Source organism: Alexandromys fortis, unplaced genomic scaffold (assembly GCF_014885135.2).
Source record: "Alexandromys fortis isolate MF-2015 unplaced genomic scaffold, M_Fortis_MF-2015_v1.1 scaffold_18, whole genome shotgun sequence".
Lineage (NCBI taxonomy): Eukaryota > Metazoa > Chordata > Mammalia > Rodentia > Cricetidae > Alexandromys > Alexandromys fortis.
This window is the reverse complement of record NW_026067897.1, coordinates 15070136-15088766: the sequence shown is the minus strand read 5'-3', so window position 1 is coordinate 15088766 and position 18631 is coordinate 15070136.

The following is an 18631-nucleotide window of genomic DNA, read 5'->3' as shown; positions in this document are numbered from 1 at the left end:
CCCACCTTGTCACTGGAACTTGTGCTAGAGCCCAGCAGAGCAAGGGCCGCCCTCTCTGGCCCTCTCCTGTTCTCCATAGCCAAGGTTGGCTCACTTGTCTTTTGTAATGTACCCGAGGGAGCACACATTTGTGATACCTGGACAGTGATGGGGAGATGCTGATGGATGGGGCTAGGGATGGGGAGGGCTAGTTCCCGTTCCTCTGTGTACCCATCCTTCGGCTCTTTGTTTAGAATCGGTGAGAATGTTGTTGCTTAAAAGGAAGCCAGGAACTATTTGGGGGCAGACACACACTCCTTGAAGGGTTTAGAAACCTTGAAGGGTTTAGAGAGATGGGAGAGACGAAGGCCACATAATTTGTTGGAATGCATTTGAGCCCTTCTTACATTTTCTGATTTTCTTATCATTGCGGGATTGAGTTCCTAAAGGGAAGAGGTCTGGAGACACTAAGGCTGGCATGCAAGAATCCTACTGGGTAGCGCCTTGGGAACACACCCGTCATGGAGAAGCGATGCTTAGGTGGCTACCACAGACACTTCTGCCAGCCCACTAGGAGCTGGGATAGGGGCATGGGGCGTGTTTCCCTCACAGGGCTCAGAAGGAACCAGCATTGCCACAACCTTGACCCTGAACTTCCCACTCCCCCTAACTGGGGAGAATAAATTTCTACTGTTTAGACCATTCAGTTGGTGCTAGGAGACGACCCAAGGCTCCTAGAGCTGTACGAAGCACACACCACCAGCTTTTGGCTGGTGACTCTGTTTCCCATGAAAATTATAATTAGGATTATAGCGTGTTACAGGGACTCAAATACTTCAAATACACAGCCGCTACTCAAGTGGGGAGGCTCTTCATCTTCTAGGCTGTAGAACTCTCCAGGAGAATATGAAATCCAAAATAGCATGTCTAGCCACAGCCTGACATTGTGTAATTACAGCCTTCAGCTTGTTGTAGGTAAAAAGAGACCCTCACTGTGTCTTCACAAAAGGAGCAGATCATGGCTTGAATGGCACCCAGTTACAGTGTCCTTAGTTCCCTAATCAGAGCCATCAGACACTGCACTTAATTAAACCCTCTTCCCCACCTCGGGGCATCTGACAGGTTCCCATAGTTATTAGGAAGGTTTCCAAATAGGGCTGGCTGGCTGGCTTTCAGCCCGAGCCAGGCAAGGGTGGTTTAGGTTGTTGTGAGATCTGGGCTCTTCCCACAGCAAACACACCACACACACACACACACACACACACACACACACACACACACACACAAAACCCTACAGATTAATTTTAAACGTTATTTTTGTGAAACTCTGGTTGGCCCAATTTTAAAAGCAAGAACACAAATACAAAAGAAAACCCAGGAGAATTTGGAGGAGAAGTGAGCCAGGGTCAGTGTCTGCTCTATGATCAGGTGATCAGGCGCTGGCCTGGCGGGAGTGGGCAGAGTTGGGTGAGCCTGCAGAACTAGTCTGTCTAGTCCTTCTAGCCTAACTGTTGTCTGTCAGCAGTTCTCGCTGCTGCTCAGTGATGTGCCTGAGTGTTGCCTGTGTTCCTCAGACTGGGTACACACTGGACTCCGGTGGAAAGGTCTAAGCAGACTCTCCTGCAGCCTCTCAAAGTTGTATGATGGGGAGGACAGCCCAGCAGAGCAGGAACGGAGAATTAGGAGTCTTCATCCTCATTGTCCAGGCTTGCTATTGAGTCCTTACATTCAGAGGTATCTCTTCTCAACATCTCATTCCCTGAACATCCTTCTCTTTAAGCTGAGAAATGAGAGAGATGCCATTCTTGGGACCCTGTAGACTGAAGTTTCTGTTCTGCCTGGCCCTGTAGCCATTCAGTCCCAAATAAACACACAGAGGCGTATATTAATTACAAACTGTTTGGCCTATTAGCTCAGGCTTATTATTAACTAGCTCTTACAACTTAAATTAACCCATAATTCTTGTCTATGCTTAGCCACGTGGCTTGGTACATTTTCCCAGTGGAGCATTTTCATTTTGCTTCTTCTGCATCTGGCTGGTGACTGCATCTCTCTGCCTTTCCTCTTCTTAGAATTCTCTGAGTCTGGTTGCCCCACCTGTAATTACTGCCTGACTACTCCAATCAGCATTTTATTAAACCAATATGAGTAAGAAATCTTTACAGTCATACAAAGGCATTATCCTATAGCAGGACCCATCTTAAGGTAACCATAGAAACAAAAGAAAACAAACTCAATCCCATGTTGCACACTGTAAGACCTTAGTATTCAACTGGAGAGGCATAGAAGCACTCCTGGAAACTCTGGGGAACTTGGGACATCGGCAATCCTTTCTGCCATCTCTAATCTTCTGTCTGGAAGCTCGCATCAAGGCTGGGGATGGATCTCTTGCTCTCTTTGCCTCCGGGACCCCATAAGGCATCACCTCTATGCATCTGCTACTGTGCCCAACCTGGCGGGATGCTGAGGTCAATGGATAGATGTCAGCATTTCCCATGGCCACTACAGTTGCCAGCTGATAATATGACTGCCCTGATGTCATTGCCACAACTGTCTGGCAGATTTCTGGGCAGGCCTGGTGAGCAGCTTCCTTTCTAGACCCTGTCTGTCTTTGTCTCTGCACAGATTTCTAGTTCAGGCTTAAGTTACCAAGAAGATATGGTCTGGGGTGGCTCAGCCATAGCCACAATCAACAGACAGTGGTGTGTTCAAGTTAGTTAATATCCAGCTCTGGCTATTATCTCCCTTTGACAAGGGAGAAGAGGCTGAGATGACAGAACGGTGGCTCCTTTGTGGGGCGGTCTCCATCAGAGTGCCTGCTCACCTCATCACAAAAGAGATAATAGACAAGGTATTTGCTTTTCCTGGCGCAAAGCAGAAACCATTACTTGTGCCCTTCTGACACATAGACCTAATGGTGCCAGTCGCCTGGCAGCTGGTGAGTAAATATTTACATCCCTCCAAAAAGGACCAAATTGGACAGGTCACTGTGTTCTCAGAACAGAAACCTTCCCTGCATTTTCTCCTGTTGACTGGGAGGAAGATTCTGAAACAGTAGGTGTATCTACAGGTGAGCCTCGCAGAAAGATGTGGTTCAAGCTGGATAAGCTGACGTTTTATGAAAAAAACCCACTGAACAGCAGGTCATGGACTTTTGGGAGGAGCTGGGGAGGAACTCCAAATGAGATTTTCTTTTTCTTTTGTAAGAAAAAATTTCTGGTACTGGCTTAGCTAATTATTATGTTTCGGTTTCCAAAAGAAGTCACTCAAGAATGCGGGCGTTGTCCGGGTCTGTAGATTTCACAGGCTGAAGAGGAAACCAAACCTGCGTGAAATAGAGGCCCCAGTGTTTATTCACCTTGCCTGGCCCTCTGGACCGCTAGTTGGACGTCCCCCAAAGGGGACACTCCTGGCTCGGGATAATCCCTGTGTTGCCAGCACCTGCCAATCCAGATGCGATGAGGGGACAGGGCCCATGTTTGTTGCTTTAACAGAGGAATTATTATATTAACAACCCGTGTTTGCATAGAACTCACCATGTAGCGAACACTCCATATTGTTCTGTGTCGTTCAAAATCATCACAGCCGTAGGGCGAGGCTGACAAACATTTTTTTTTCATGTAATTATGTAGATATAAAACTATTTGAGGGTATTTTGCATGTCTATGAAAAACTAAATAATTTCACGGGAAAAAAATCGCATGGTACCAAAAGATAAACAATACAAAGGAACCTTTCTTAGCTCTGGTCCCTAGTGCTTTCTTCAAAGATTTTTACATATTCTTCTAGTTCAGTGGTTCTCAACCTTCCTAATGCTGCAACTGTCCGGTACAGTTCCTCGTACTGTGGTGACCCCCAGCCATAGAATTATTTCATGGCTACTTCATAACTATAATTTTGCTACTGTTAAGAATTGCAATGTAAATACCTGATATGCAACCCCTTTAGGGGTCATGATCCCAAGGCTGAGAAAATGTGCTCTAGTTATTTTCTTTGCACATGCCCACATCAATAGACAAATATAAAACATAGTTAATATCCATACAACAAGCCAATCTAGTTCTTTTTGATAACAACGCCTATGTACCTTTAAATTATTATTTGTTTTATGTGTATGGGGATTTTCCTGCATGTATGTCTAGGCATCATGTGCATGCAGTGCCCATGGAGGCCAGAAGAGGACATCAGATCCTCTGGGACTGGCATTATTGAGAGCTGTGAGCCTCCATGTGGGTGCTGGGAATTGAACCTTGGTCCTGCCCCCGCCCCATACTTCTGTATAAATAAGTTAAAGATTAGGTTGCATTGGTCTTTTTTCCTTTGTGTGTGTATGTGTGTGTGTATGTATGTGTTTGTGTATGTGTGTGTGTCTGTGTGTGTTTGTGTGTATGTATGTGTGTGTTGTGTGTGTGTAGCTACCTTCTAGATTCCTCAGTCCATTCTTCCTTCATTTACTTGGCAAATATAAATCTCCTGCATGGGGATAGAATGGGAACACACTCAAGAGGAAGGAGACCAAGGCCGTGGTGTCTCCTTCCTCCCTCCTTCCCCATTGCAGTGTGTAGCATTTCCTGGCCACCATCTGGTGCCCCTGAAAATTTATCCAAGTTCATGGCATGATGTATGGGGCTCTTTCCTTCTTTTCTCTTCCCTCTTTCTCTCCCTCCCTCCCTCTCACCTTCTTCCTTTTCCCCAAAGAATGTGAGGCATAGCCTCTGAACTCCCAGGGCCAAGGTCCAGGTTGCTTCCTTTCTAATCCATGGCCAGCACATCTGAGTTTGATTTCTAATTCATCTGCGTCTTTTTAAATACCTCATTTAAGGGGGGGGGGATGACATATTAGAGTTTTGTATGCTTGTTGCTGCTGAGGTGGGTGTGTGAGTTTTTTCCATGACAGCCCTAGGTACATTTGTTCTGGTGAACCAAAGTGCTCTAGTAAAGACATTTTTTTTTTAAAAAAAGTTATTTTGACAGAGTCTCATGTGTCCTAGGTTGGTCTTGAACTCACTGGGTAGCCAAAAATGACCTTGAGCCTTTGGTCCCCTGCCTGTGTCCCTTGAATGCTGGAATTACAAGTGTGCACCGTCATGTTTGGTTTAGGTTGTAGTTGGTTTTTAAGGAGTAGGATACTTTATGATCATCTGCTAGGATAGTTTGCAATATGCAGAACTTGGTTCTACAACTGTCAGCCACCCATATGTCCCTTCCTGATAACTGAGAGCTCAGAGACCTCTTGGGGTGCCTCTGACTTTCAGGACAGGGCAAGAGTAGATTACAGAATGAGAAACCATGGGTGTGGTATGGATCCTTGGATACGATTAAACACTCGACCAACTCCCAGCATATATGGGGGTGTTCAGAAAATAATTTGTTCACAAGAATTTATCAAGAACCTTTACTAATGAAGAAAAGCTTATTTTGAGAGAGATTTCTAGGGCACGTTAGAATGTTCTGTGCCCAGTTCTGCCCTGTACGGATTATCATATATCATGTTAGAAGGGAGTAGAAATATAAAAACCCCAGGGAGCAGAACTGGGGCGTGCAGATATTGACAGTGTTAGACACATCCATTCAGACCACATTTAACAGTGGGACTTGTTGCTATCAATTCTTGAGTCTAAAAATAGCACCCTGAATGTAGGATAATAGGATATTTGGTTTAGAAGGTGTAGCAAAGAGAATTTCCATCGTCAGGAGTCTCAATATTTAATAAGTGGTGAAGAGTGATACTTATAAAAGCTTTTGGGGGTCTTAACTGTGCCAAAGGAAATAAGACTATTAGAATGTGCAGGAGAAATGACTTAGCAGCTATGAGCATGTCTTGTTCTTCCAGAGGACTTGGGTTCCATTCTAGCTCCTACACCGCTGCTCACAGTCATCTCCAACTCTAGTTGCAGAGGCTCCGATGCCCTCTGCTGGTGTCCAAGAACACTGCATGTGCGTGGCTCACAGACATGTAGGCAAAACAGTCACTGACATAAAATAAAAAATAAAATGAGAAAATTATTAGAATGATAGCGGCTGGAGCCCTACTCAGCCATCTTAGAGCATGTATTTATATTTCGTTGCTTCTATACTTCAAGGCAGATTTAACTAAACTGTTTTGTAAAGTGTGGGAACTGGAGAGACACTGAACTTAGGTTGTGTAGCTGCAGTGTAAGAACTGGAGAGTTAGTGTGTGGCATAGAAAATGACGATGAAACAGGACTTCTGACGTCATATTTCCACTCAGCATTCATGGCTGAGCACACTTCAGGAAGTGGGGTCATTCCTGGATTAATGAATGATCTTTGGCATTCTAGAACTTGAGGAGAAGCCTGGAGAGCAAAGATTGGTCAGCTGGCAGGGATGTTATGGAGGAGAATGGCTGTGTGGGTGTGGGGGGTGGGGACCAGCAGGGGACTGTCCAACTTCGGTCTTACGTTCCGGGACCTTTTCATCACTCCTGAAGGAAGCTCGCTTCTGTGAAGCAGCTACTCTTGTAAGCCTGCACATCTGTCACAGTTCCCCTCTCCCCCATCATGTCACTATTTGTGAAATCAACACAGTCATCTCCTCTGCAGCAGTTCATGTCCTCCAGCTTGGATGAGCTGCTTCCTGAAGTCCCATCTGCTTTCCTTACTTCCTTAGCTCCTTCATTTTCTGTAAGTGGCTATTATATTTAGAGCCTTGATGAGATTATGGAAAGATGCTCATGGATCTTGCTTCTGAGCCCCTACATACCGCATGGGTGCACACATGGATGTAGCACATAGGAAAACATGGGGCCTGTTTTCCTACTGGCTGTGTGGTACTGAGATGATCAATGGATGGGAGAACTGTCAGTCTGGGTATCCCTACCAATCCTATATGCAGTGATGTACAAATGATTGTATAGATAAAGCACTTCACTAAGACGTGAGGGGGAAATGGCTCAGTAAGTAAAGTGCTTGCTGTGCCAGCATGAAGACCTGAGTTCGAATCTCTAGACCTCGTGTAAAGTCAGATGTAGTGGTGTGTATATATCTGTAATCTTAGCTCTCTTACTGGGAGATGGGGAGCAGAGACAGGAGGATCCCTAGAATCTTGCTAGCCTGGTGTATGCAGTGGAAAAACAAGAAAGAGACCAAACAAGGGAGAAGGTGGGGATTAATACCTGAAGTTTTCCTCTGACCTCCATTCATATGCCATGGCATACATGCATGCACACATAGATAATACATACATAATGCACACACACATATATACATAGAGAAGGAGAAAAGAACATGGAAACACGGTAATTAAACCTGTCTTTCTGTAGGTAATATTTGGGATTTTCTGCCCCCAAACACATACCCATTAGCTGTTTAGTTATTACGAGGTACAGTTCAAAAAGGAAAGTTGATGGTTTTCAGAATAGCTAATTGGTGTTCTAGAAAACTCCAAGAAATGATTAACTCGTATTATTTTTTATGCTTCTGTGTGAGTGGTGTGTATGTATGTGTGTGTCTGTGACTGTGTGATCTATGTGTACATGCGTGTGAGTGCATTCATCCACAAGCCTGCAGAGGACAAGGAGAACCTTGGTGGTCTTCCCGACCTTTCTACTTTTCACCTTCTACTCTTGAGAGGGGGTCTCTCACTGAACCTGGAGCTATGCTGGCATCCGGGAAGCCACAGCAATCCTCGTGTCTTCTGCTCCCACAGATCTGGGGTTACAGGTGTGCATATGACCACACCTGACTTTTTTTGTTGGTTCGGGGCACTTGAATTCAAGTCCTAATGGTTGTACATAAGCATTCTTACCTCCTGAGCCCCTTCAGCCTCATTAATGAAATTGAATAGTACTCTCAATTTTATCACTTTTTAATCTTTTAACTTTTATTCTCTAGCTTTTGTCTATTTTTATGTATATGGGTGTTCTGACACCTTGTTTGTCGGTGTGTCATATGTGGGCCTGGGGCTCACTGAAGCCGGAAGACGGTGTGGGGTTCCACCCGCACCCTCGCCAGAAGCCCTCAGTCGTGGAGAGCTATACTTCAGCACCTTTATCATGATCTTGAAAAGTTTTTTCAATGGTTTCCTGTCTAGGCACTTTTGTTCTGGGGGTGGGGTTGGGGATAGGCGTTGTCAATGAAGCCTTCTATGTCCCTCTTTCTCAACTGTGACATTGCAGTCATCAATGCTAAGGCAAAAGTAGCTTCCTTGCCCTTTGTAGTCAGCGGAAAGACTTTCATATGGTTTCTGGTGATAGCAGGGGCCATGGACATCCACATGGTCTCTGACACCAGCACGTGCCATGGAGCTCAGCATGGTCTCCAGTGGCAGGGCAGACCACAGACTCTGCTTCACAATGTATGTGGATCGTCTGTGTTTTTCTGAGTGCCAGGTGTGAACTTGTTCATGTTAATAAGAGATCAGAAACAAACTGGGTGTGGGGCACGCTTGTAATCCCTGTACGCAGGCAGCTGAGGCAGGTGGATCTCTGTGAGTTCAAGGCCAGCCTGGTCTACATAGCAAGTTTCAGGCCAGCCAGCACTATCCAGTAAGACCTTGTATTCAAAAAAAGAAAAACAAATAGGAACAACCTGAAACAATCTCATCAAGAATTAGTTTGTAAATTGTGGTGCAGCTAAATATGCAATAACTTTAATTTAAAATCTGAAAGCCCATAATAATAAATATTTAAAGGCCAATATTCATCGTTTAATTCTATGTTATAAGGTTTATCTAATTTGATCAGGGTTATTCAACTTCGTAGAATGTGCACATGTCTTGGAATGGTAACAAAGGAAAACGCTAGACATTGACACGAGCTCTCTATAGGGTTGCGGCGGAGTTTAACTTAATTCAAGCTTTTTATGTTTTCTGAATTAAAGGATAAGAAGATTGAGTTTTATAAAAACAAAGTCAGCACATTCCATTATTTTTACATTATTTAAATCAGTTTTCTACTTAGTGTCATGGATGTCAATTATGGAGCTACCAAAATAGTGACTTTGGGCAGATGCTGTTTTCTCTTTGCATATTGTCATGGAGTCTGCAATTTACTTTACATCATTTGAGCACAGACACGGGTGTGAATGTTAATATGTGAGTATATGAATATTTGTCAGAACTCCTAGGGGCTCTCGGTTGCTTTAGTCAATTTGGCATTTAGTCAGAAGGGCCACGGGCAGTTAGTGCAGCCATTGAGTAGCCTGTGTCTGTCACCTCGAGAGACATTTTTGAGGTGCTGGAGACTGAACTCAGTCAGGATTTTGTGTATGTTAGTCCAGTGCTATACCACCAAGGCACAGCCCCATTCCACCCGCAGAGATCCTAATAATTAGTCAGAAATGGATTTTCATGGCTAAAACACATGTGTTCAATTAATATATTATGGCTTGAATGCTGTGGGAGCTCCTTCAGCCAACAGCCCAGTCGGTAGAGCATGAGACTCTTAATCTCAGGGTCATGGGTTTGAGCCCCATGTTGGGCACCATTCTGTTGACAGAGGTTTCTGTCCTGCCTGGTTCCATAGTCATTCAGTCCCAAGGAAACACACAAGAGGCCTACATTAATTATAAACTGGTTGGCCTATTAGCTCAGGCTTCTTATGAACTAATTCTTACATCTTACATCAACCCATTATTGTCTGTGTTAGCCCAGGGATTCTCATCTTGCTTCCTCTGTGGCTGGGTGATGACAGCAGACTGACCCTTTCCTCTACCCAGAATTCTCCTGTTCTCATTGTCCTGCTTCTACTTCCTGCCTGGTCTCTCTGCCTATACTTCCTGCCTGGCTACTGGCCAATCAGCAGTTTATTAAAATACAAGTGACAAATCTTTTCAAAGTACAATACCAGGGTGTGGTCTCTTATACTATAAATGCAGCTGTAGAGCCTGTGCTCACTCTCTTGCTTCCGGCTCTTGCTTCCAGCTGCTAGATTTGATTCCTGTTCCCCATTTGTGCTGAGGACTGTGATCTAGGACAGTGATCTGTGAGTCTCCCCTAAATAAATAATCCTTTATTATACGTAAATCTGAACTAGTGTGGGATTATTTCGTGACCTCTGTCATTATGTGGTGCCCAATGTGGGGCCCAGTCCACACTTTTTGGGACCGCTCTGCCAGCCACGTGGTGCAGTGGGCACTGACTCTCCCGTGGGTGGATCTACCCGGCCCTCAGATTGCTCAGCACTCCCCGGCTCGTGACCCACAAACTGCCTCTCTGTGTGTTACACACCAGCCCACACACTGCTGCCCTGAGATCCTTGTGGTACACACAGTCTGCAACTCACACTGATGGAAAACTTTGGGTTTTCTCTATTTCCTGGGCCCAAACTCTCAGAATCATTTAATCGCCTTAATAACTGATCTTAATTTGATAAACAAAGAATATTTTTCAGTACCTAAGTAAGCAACTTGAACTGTTTGCTGCTGCTAGTGTCTCTCGGCCATGTGGCTACAACTGCGACACCTGCTGGCTGATAATAATTATTACACCTCCTTGAATTCATTGTAATAGCCTCAGAACAGATAAGATCTGAAAAACTACAAAAAATGACTGATAACATTTAGGAGGTCAATAATTATTTTTCTTATACCACGGAAGGTATTCTGCAAGGCTTATGCAATCTTCCTTTTACATCCCTTTATTTGATTCTAGAGAATTAGCTTTGTTTTCAATATTATCTCATTAAAAACGGTTCAATACTACGGAGAGGGATAGCATCAGTTTGACAAAAATATCTGATAGAATTTGTTTTGTTGAATTTAACTATTGGAATCTGTTGAAAAGTTACAATAGATCAATGGAAAAGGTGTCTCTCCAGGAAGGTAATATATACACAGTCAAAATTATGTCCAAGGATGAAACGTTATCTTTACAGGACAAGTTTCATACCTTGGGATCCTCAGTGAGGACATTAGAACAGAACACTGGTGCCTGCTGAGACGGAGGAAGAGGACATCAGTAACCGGGCAGGAGGAAGGAAATTGTAGGGCAAGCTGGGCTGGGATTTCTCAGTGTAGCCTGCTGTGTCTCCGTCCTTAAAATAGCCATAGACAATGAAATCATACTCATATAAACTCTTTACTCAAATTCTGTCCCCCCCCCCCCCCCCCCCCCTCCCCCCCCCCCCCCCCCCCCAGTATAGCTAGCTACCAAGGCAGCTGAATAATACAGCTGGTATTTGAAAACCCATCTTATGGGCCATTTTATCCTGGTCCACCTTTGGGAGACATTTCTACCTAAAAGTTATCACGTGAGCAGCTTATTAAGCAAGCACAACTGAACGTTTTCCCTCCATTGTCCCTCTACATGTCCCTGTGGCAGGTCCTTTCCCGTCCTGGATGCCCCCAAAGTTTTTTTTCAGTTGCTCTCAGATGTCAACACACAGTCTGCTGTGCCGGGTATTAAGTCTGGTCTGGTTGAGTAGAAAATGTCAGACTTTCTGCCATTTAAGATTCTTCCAACACTGTAAACCAGTTCAGTGAGGAAAGGGACCGCCCTGGAGTTCTTCACTCCCTCCTGGCTTTTCCAGTTCTCCTCTGCCCCATGGATCTGACTTCTTTAGGGAAAGGCTACACCCCAAAGGAGGTTAAGGGGATGGGAGTGGGGGATATCTCCCTAGTGCTTATAGTTGTAATTACATTGCTGACCTCTGATGGGGTCAGAACAAATGCTTATTTCTCCTTCCCAGGGCTCTTCCTCGGGCTCCTCAAAGATCTCTTGCTGGGGCAGCAGAGTGCGGTACGTAGGTTACACGGTATGTAGCGTGTCCCTAGGCTGGTCTCTGGCTTCAGTGGCTTCCTCCTTGCGCGCCAGTGGGATCGCTCCATCCGCGAGTGTTTCTAACGTGCTTCTCTGTAGGAAGTTCTGTTTCCAACACTTGAGAGTGTGGGCTGAGCCTTAGGCCCTGCACATGCTGAGCCAGTGCTCTCCCTCTGGGCTGCACCCCCAGCCCTGCCTGAGCGTCCTTGCTCCTGCGTATGCATCAGGTGCCCACCATTTTCAATGCAGTCCTTCTCTCTGTCTGGGACTCCTCTGGCTGGCCGGGTAGCATCTTCTGATGGGGCAACTCTAGCTTCTGTTGTCCGATCTCTAGAGTTAGGACCTGGTAAGCTCCTGAAATTTAAAACATGTTTGGTTTCAAACAGGAATGGCTTCCCACTTCTTTCCCATCCCCTAATGTCACACGCAGAATAAGGCCACAACACCTCGAGGCTTTTCAAATGAACCCCGCCTCCCCGTCTCTGGGACAAAACCTCATGTGCCTAGGTTTTATGTGTTGCCTAGGTGACCCCCTTGTTGTTCTAGCTGAAAGTCTTTAGGGACTTTACCTGCACAGTTGATACCACATAACTTAACCCCACCACATATGTGGAGACAGTGTTATTCAAAACACTGTGATATGTGAGGATGATTAACATTCTACAGCAAAGGAAGTGGGCGGCGATGCCTGTCAAAGTCTAGCCGGCTAGACTCATCACATTAGCTGCAAGTCACTGTGAAGAACACGGAGACTTAGACACACTCAGGTTCTGGTACCCACCTTGCCTTTGGAACTCTCGAGAGACCTCCATGTAGCACTGAGTTCCCAAGAGTCTCGGTCAATGTCCTTAACCGAAGGAGAGCTGTTGCAGCTGTCTATCCGAGACTCACAACAGGACTGAGCAGGCACTTGGTGCGTGTGCTCTGCAGGCCTACAGCCTAACTCCACAGCGCTCCCGGGTCCAGGGAGTTTTTGGCTTCATGGCAGCAGCGTGCCCATCTCTGCCTCCATCGTCACCTGCTCTCTTTGTTCTGTCTTTGTGTGTCTTAGTCTGTCTCTCAGAAGGTCGTTCTCAATGGATTTTACAGCCCACATTCTGCATAATCTCACCTTGCTCTTTCCTTTAGTAACATCTATTTCCAAATAAAGACACATTCTGAAGTTTCAGATAGCCACGAACTTCAGGGCAGTCTGTTCAACCCACTCCAGACCTCGGTCACCCACGGTTTCCTGGTAGTTACATTCTAAATGTCAGAGGAGACAAAGCGGCTTCATGGTGAAACAGCCAGCTACCTCGAATCAGCCTTCCTGCAGATGTTCCGGCTCTCACATAAAGCCAGCGACGTGAGAGCGAATGCAGACTCCAGAAGTGAGGCACTGCCTCATCACAACTCCCAGGAAGCAAGGAAACAGATGATGCAGAGACCCAAGACCGAAATCTGGCACACCACAGGTGAGGATTCTGCTTCATTTGGGGGCAAATTCGATTCCACATGGATAACAAAACAATTTTCAGGAACTCGTGGTAATTATCTGGACCAGAATGGAAAGAGAAATAATTGGAGACATTTATCCTACATGCCGAGAACAAAAAGTAAGCCGTCCTCCTAACTGAAGAAAGTCACCTTCAACTACAACGCCCTCTCTGTCTCTGGCCTCCGTCAAGATCCCACAGCCCAGTGCCCTGCTTAGCTTCCATAACCCAATAAAGAGATTTACTCAGACATTTGTTTCCTGGTCTCCCCTTCCTGAGAAGATTTGATGGCCTAGATAAATCTGTTTATGTACGGTAAGGGCTTTTGATGCCTTAAAAGTAGAAGGGTGGGAAATTCTTCTCACTCCCTGGCAAAACCACCTGGTTAATTTTGTACGACAAATGCCGCGTTTTGAATGTGTCCTCTCCAAAGTCTGCACATCGGAAATCACTCTGCAAAGTCAAATTTTGATGTTTTATGGAGATCTATGTTTGAGAATGTAACGGCTGTTTTTGGTTGTCACTTGACTACATCTGGAATTTACTCAAACCCAAAGATGGAAGGAATGCCTATGGGAGATTTCTACTTAGTTTGAAGTGGCAAGCTCTACTTCTAATTCAGATCTTTGAGGAAGGAGGACACGTCTTTATTTCTGATTTTTAATCCAGATCTAATCTGGGCCGTGCCTTCCCCTGGAAGTCTGTGTAACAGTGGTCCCCACGGGGGTCGAATGACCCTTTCACAGGGATCACCTAAGACCATCGGAAAACACAGATATTTATGTTATGATCCATAACGGTAGTAAAATTACAGTTAGAAAGTAGCAATAAAAATAATGCTTTGTTCTTCCCTTTGCATCCCGTCAAGTGGTCTATCATGTCAGTTTACCCTGCTGCTAGTGATAATCACTTTGGTCAGAAGGCTACGGCGTTGTCTGCTGTGGTTAAACTTCTGGGTGCCTCATTTGTCATCCACCTAATTCTCTGTCTCCATCTCTTTCTCTCCCCTTCTTGTGCCCTTTCTGTTCCTGTCTCTCTCCCTTCTTTTGAGTCCTCCTTGATTCGTACGTCCCTCTTTTATTAATGAGTGATAATATATTTCTGTCACCGTCCCCATCATCCCTGAGACCTAATCAGTTACACCGAGTCTCTCCTTTTTAAAAAAAAATCCCTTTTGAAGTGTTCCAACACTCGTTGAGAACTCCCTGATGTTTTGGACACACATTACTTCGGGCATAAGTAATTTCTCCAAGGAACCTTGGTTCCTGTGGTGGATGATCCTGGCTGTCAGCTGGCACACCTGGGAAGAAAGAACCTCCCTCGAGGAACAGACTCCAACAGACTGGCCTGTGGGCACAGCTGTGGGCCATTTTCTCGGCTGATAATTGATGTGGAAGAGTTCAGCCTACTATGGGTGGAGCCATTCCTAGCAAGGTGGGCCTGGGCTGGATAAAAGATGGCGGTTGCACATAAGCCTGGAAGGAAACCAGTGAAGTGCCTTCTGCCGTGGTCTCTGCTTTAGTTTCTGCCTCTATGTCCCTGATAAGCTCCTGCTCTGAGTTCTCTGTAAGCCAAATAAACCCTTTCCTCTGCAAGCTGGTTTGGGTCAGTGCTTTATCATGGCAACCAAGAGCAAATTAGGACTGTCCCCATATATATATATATATATATATATTATATATATATATAATTATTATATAATAATGTGTAAAAACCTGGATCTTGGGGATATGTATTCTGATTTTTATTGGGGAATTGGTGGTCCTAGGCCATCTCTCCTTAGTCACAGTTAGAGAAAATAAGTTGTGCTTGCATATTTGCATAAACATGTGCATAGATGTATGCATAAATATACGCATATTTATCTACCATCTATCTCACCATCTGCCAACACGAACATCTATTTTAGTCCAACAGCACAATTTTCATTCTGGTCTCCTCTCTCTCACTGTGAGTTGCTCCCTTCTTTGAGGAAGCTGGTTCATGCTTTCAATGAACTTAGTCCTTTGCTCTCTCTTCCTGGTGACCAGCTGGCCATCTGCCTGTATGCCGTCATCATCTGGATTTAAGTGGCTTTCAGTTCTGATGGAGTCCTAATATGATGTTCTTTGAGAGGGCTTCACTAAACTATATACTTTGGTTTGATACAGCTTCAAAATATTTCGTTGTCCACAGTGTCTCCCATATCATGCTATTCAGGCAGCTTCACCACAGGCTTAAAAGGTCTATGTAAACCCATAGGAACTGGGAGAACATGGCGGAATGAAACAGCAATCCTCAGGAGGTGGCGGCAGGAGGATCAGGAGTTCCAGGTCATCCTCAGTTATACAGTGAGTTCGAGTCAGGCCTTCATTGTGTGAAACCCTGTTTAAATAAAAAACAAAAACCAAGGCAGGGAATACAGCCCAGTCGTAGAAGGCTTGCCTACTATGCACAAAGCCCTGGGTTCAATCCCCAGCAGCTCTTAAATCGGACGTGATGGCCTGTATCTGTCATCCTAGGACTCTGAACGTGGAGTCAGGAGGATCAGAAGTTCCCGGCCATGCTTGTTACAGTTAAAAACAACTGTATGCTCGCTGCAAATGTGTCTCCAGAGTTGACTGTGCTTTTGATATGATGGGAATAAAAAGAGAATAATCGATTGAAGATATCTCAACATCTAGAGAAAAGCTTGGTTATCAAGATTGAAGCCTGATGTTAATGTCTCCAATGATTGATATGTAAATACCCATCGTCTGTGGGAACTCTACAGTTTGGTTAAGATAAGGTGTACCACAGGTGTGTTAAGTCATGACTGCAACCCCTTTTCAGACATGCTTGTGTGAACATTAATAATAATACAACCCACACTCTAGAACCCTCTCGTATGCTTTCATCCATGAAAAGGTCCAGAAATGCTGGGGAGGGGCCTTTTTTTTTTTAACAAAGAGTCCAGTCAAGAGACACAAGTACTTTTAAATAGGAGTTTATTTAATCAAACAAAGCTCTCCAAAGAGGGCTGTTCTGAAACAGAATCTGTACTGCGATTTTTTATTAATATAATTTTTAATTGATTCTTTGGGAATTCCACTCATTTCCCAGTGCCTCTGCACCTGCCCTTTACCCTTGCAGTGTCCTCCCACAAAGGAAAACTGAAAAAGAAATAACAAAAATAAGATAAAGAAGTCAAAAGTGAAAATAAGAATATTCATTAACAAACAAGCAACCAAACAAAAACAACAGTAGCAGCGACAACAACAAAAAGCAAACAGGAAAAACCAATACTTCACTCCTCATCTTTCCCGCCTCTCCATCACCTCTTCATTCCTCTCAGTGGCGCAGGGAGCTGCAGTGTATCAAGCAGTAGATCCTTTGTCCACACAGCCTTCCTTGCAAATGTTCTTTGTGTAATGTGTTGGTGGTCAGGTTCAAGGCCTCTGGCTTCTGGTACCCCATCAATACCGGATCCTCATAGAAACCCCTCTCAGATATCCTAAAGTTGCCCCAAGTTATAGAGATCCTATGGCCATGGCTCTTTATTCAAAAGATAGCTCTCCAGAGAAAATGCAGATCCAGATGTCTCATATCCTATATTCCTCCATGGTGTAGCTGGCGACAGTTAAGTCGAGCGTGCCGTCCAGATCACATAGAGGCTTTGGGTTTGTTGCCGTCCTCAGCCTTCCTTGTTGCCCCTCTGCATAGCTCACTTTCCTTATTTAAAACACGCCAGGGTGGTCTCGCTGAACATAGCGGACAAGGAGGACTACTGAGACCTCAAGAACAATGGCAACGGGTTTTTGATTCTACTGGACCTATTGGTTTCGTGGGAGCCTAGGCAGTTTCGTGGATGCTCACCTTACTAGACTTGGATGGAGGTGGGTGGTCCTTGGACTTCCCACCGGGCAGAGAACCCTGATTGCTTTTTGGGCTGACGAGGGAGGGGGACTTGACTGGGGGAGGGGGAGGGAAAGGGGAGGCGGCGGTGGGGAAGAGACAGAAATCTTTAATAAATAAATAAATAAATTAAAAAAAAACACGCCAGGGGCCATGCAAGAGGACCAACAGGCAGCGCTGGAACTCATGGAACGGGGCTGGGTGATCAGTAAAGCTGTGCCTGAGTGAGCCTTGTGGAGGCAAAGCTGTTCCCTGACCTCAATGACCCTTGTTCAGCTACTAAAAGTGTGTCTTTATAAACTTTAAATTGCAGGTGAGGGCTGCATCCATGAATCTCACGGTAAGCTAAGTTTGTGGGGGCTGGACCAAACGAAGTGGAGAAAGTGAAATGAGGTCACTGTTGGCTTATTCTGGCTTAAAATTAGGCGTGCGAATGTGGAGGCTGATGGGAGCTGGTGGCTTGGGTGGGGTGAGAGTCAGGTTGCTGGGGATGGGGAAGTCAAGGAGACTTTGAAGCCAGGGTTTGCACAAGGCATTTATGCATCTATATCAGTGCTCTGCTCATGGGATCACCAAAAAAAGGAATTCATGGTGTCTTAATGGGTGTGGGTGATGGGAGAGAGAGAAAGGTTTTTATGGTTTACTATTCCAAGGGCAACATCTGGGGGTCCAGCCCCCAGATGATTAGGCTTACAGCTGTCTATAACTCTAAGATACCCAATGCCCTCTTTTGGACTCTGTGGGCACTTCAGTGCACATGGTGCACAGACATACATGCGGGCAAAATACCCATACACATAAAACACAAATAAAGAAAAAAACGAAAAAGACGGCTTAGCAGGTAAAGGCATTTGCTACCAAGCCTGAGGACCCATGTTCAACGTTTGGGACCCACATAGTGGAAGGAGTCAGTTGAGCCCCCAAGTTGTCTTCTGACATCTTCACACACACACTTGTGGTACCGTGGTGTACATGCAACACACACACACACACACACACACACACACACACACACTTGGCTGACAATGGATATATAATGGACAGAAGTGGTGGCTATGGGAATATTTATTCTAGTTTATTAATTTTTCTAATGATAGAAAGTTTGTTACAGGAAAACAAAATGATTTCTTACTGAGAGTGACTTACCTGGTTCCTTACATTTACAAATACCTGGAAGTGCAACCTCCAAACCATCGGTGGCTTCACTTACCACTTTCCCCCTGGGACTTTCTGACATTGTAATTTACAGATGAGCATATTCTGGAAACTCAACTTCCTTTCGTTCCTGCTAATTTGCATCTCCTGGCCTCTGCCCAGTTGTCTTAAAAGCAGATCAATGTATTTCCCAGGTTGTACACAGGGCAATAGTACTTCCAGTCCAGAGGGAAATGATGATACACTTATTTATTTCCTCCCTCCCTCCCTCTCCCTTCCTCCCTCTCTCCATCTGCCCATCCCTCCCTCCACCCAGCCACCCATCCATCCCCCAACCCATCTATCCCTCCCTCCCTCCCTCCCTCCCTCCCTCCATCCCCCCACCCACCCATCCATTCCTTCATCCATCCACCCACCCATCCATCCATACA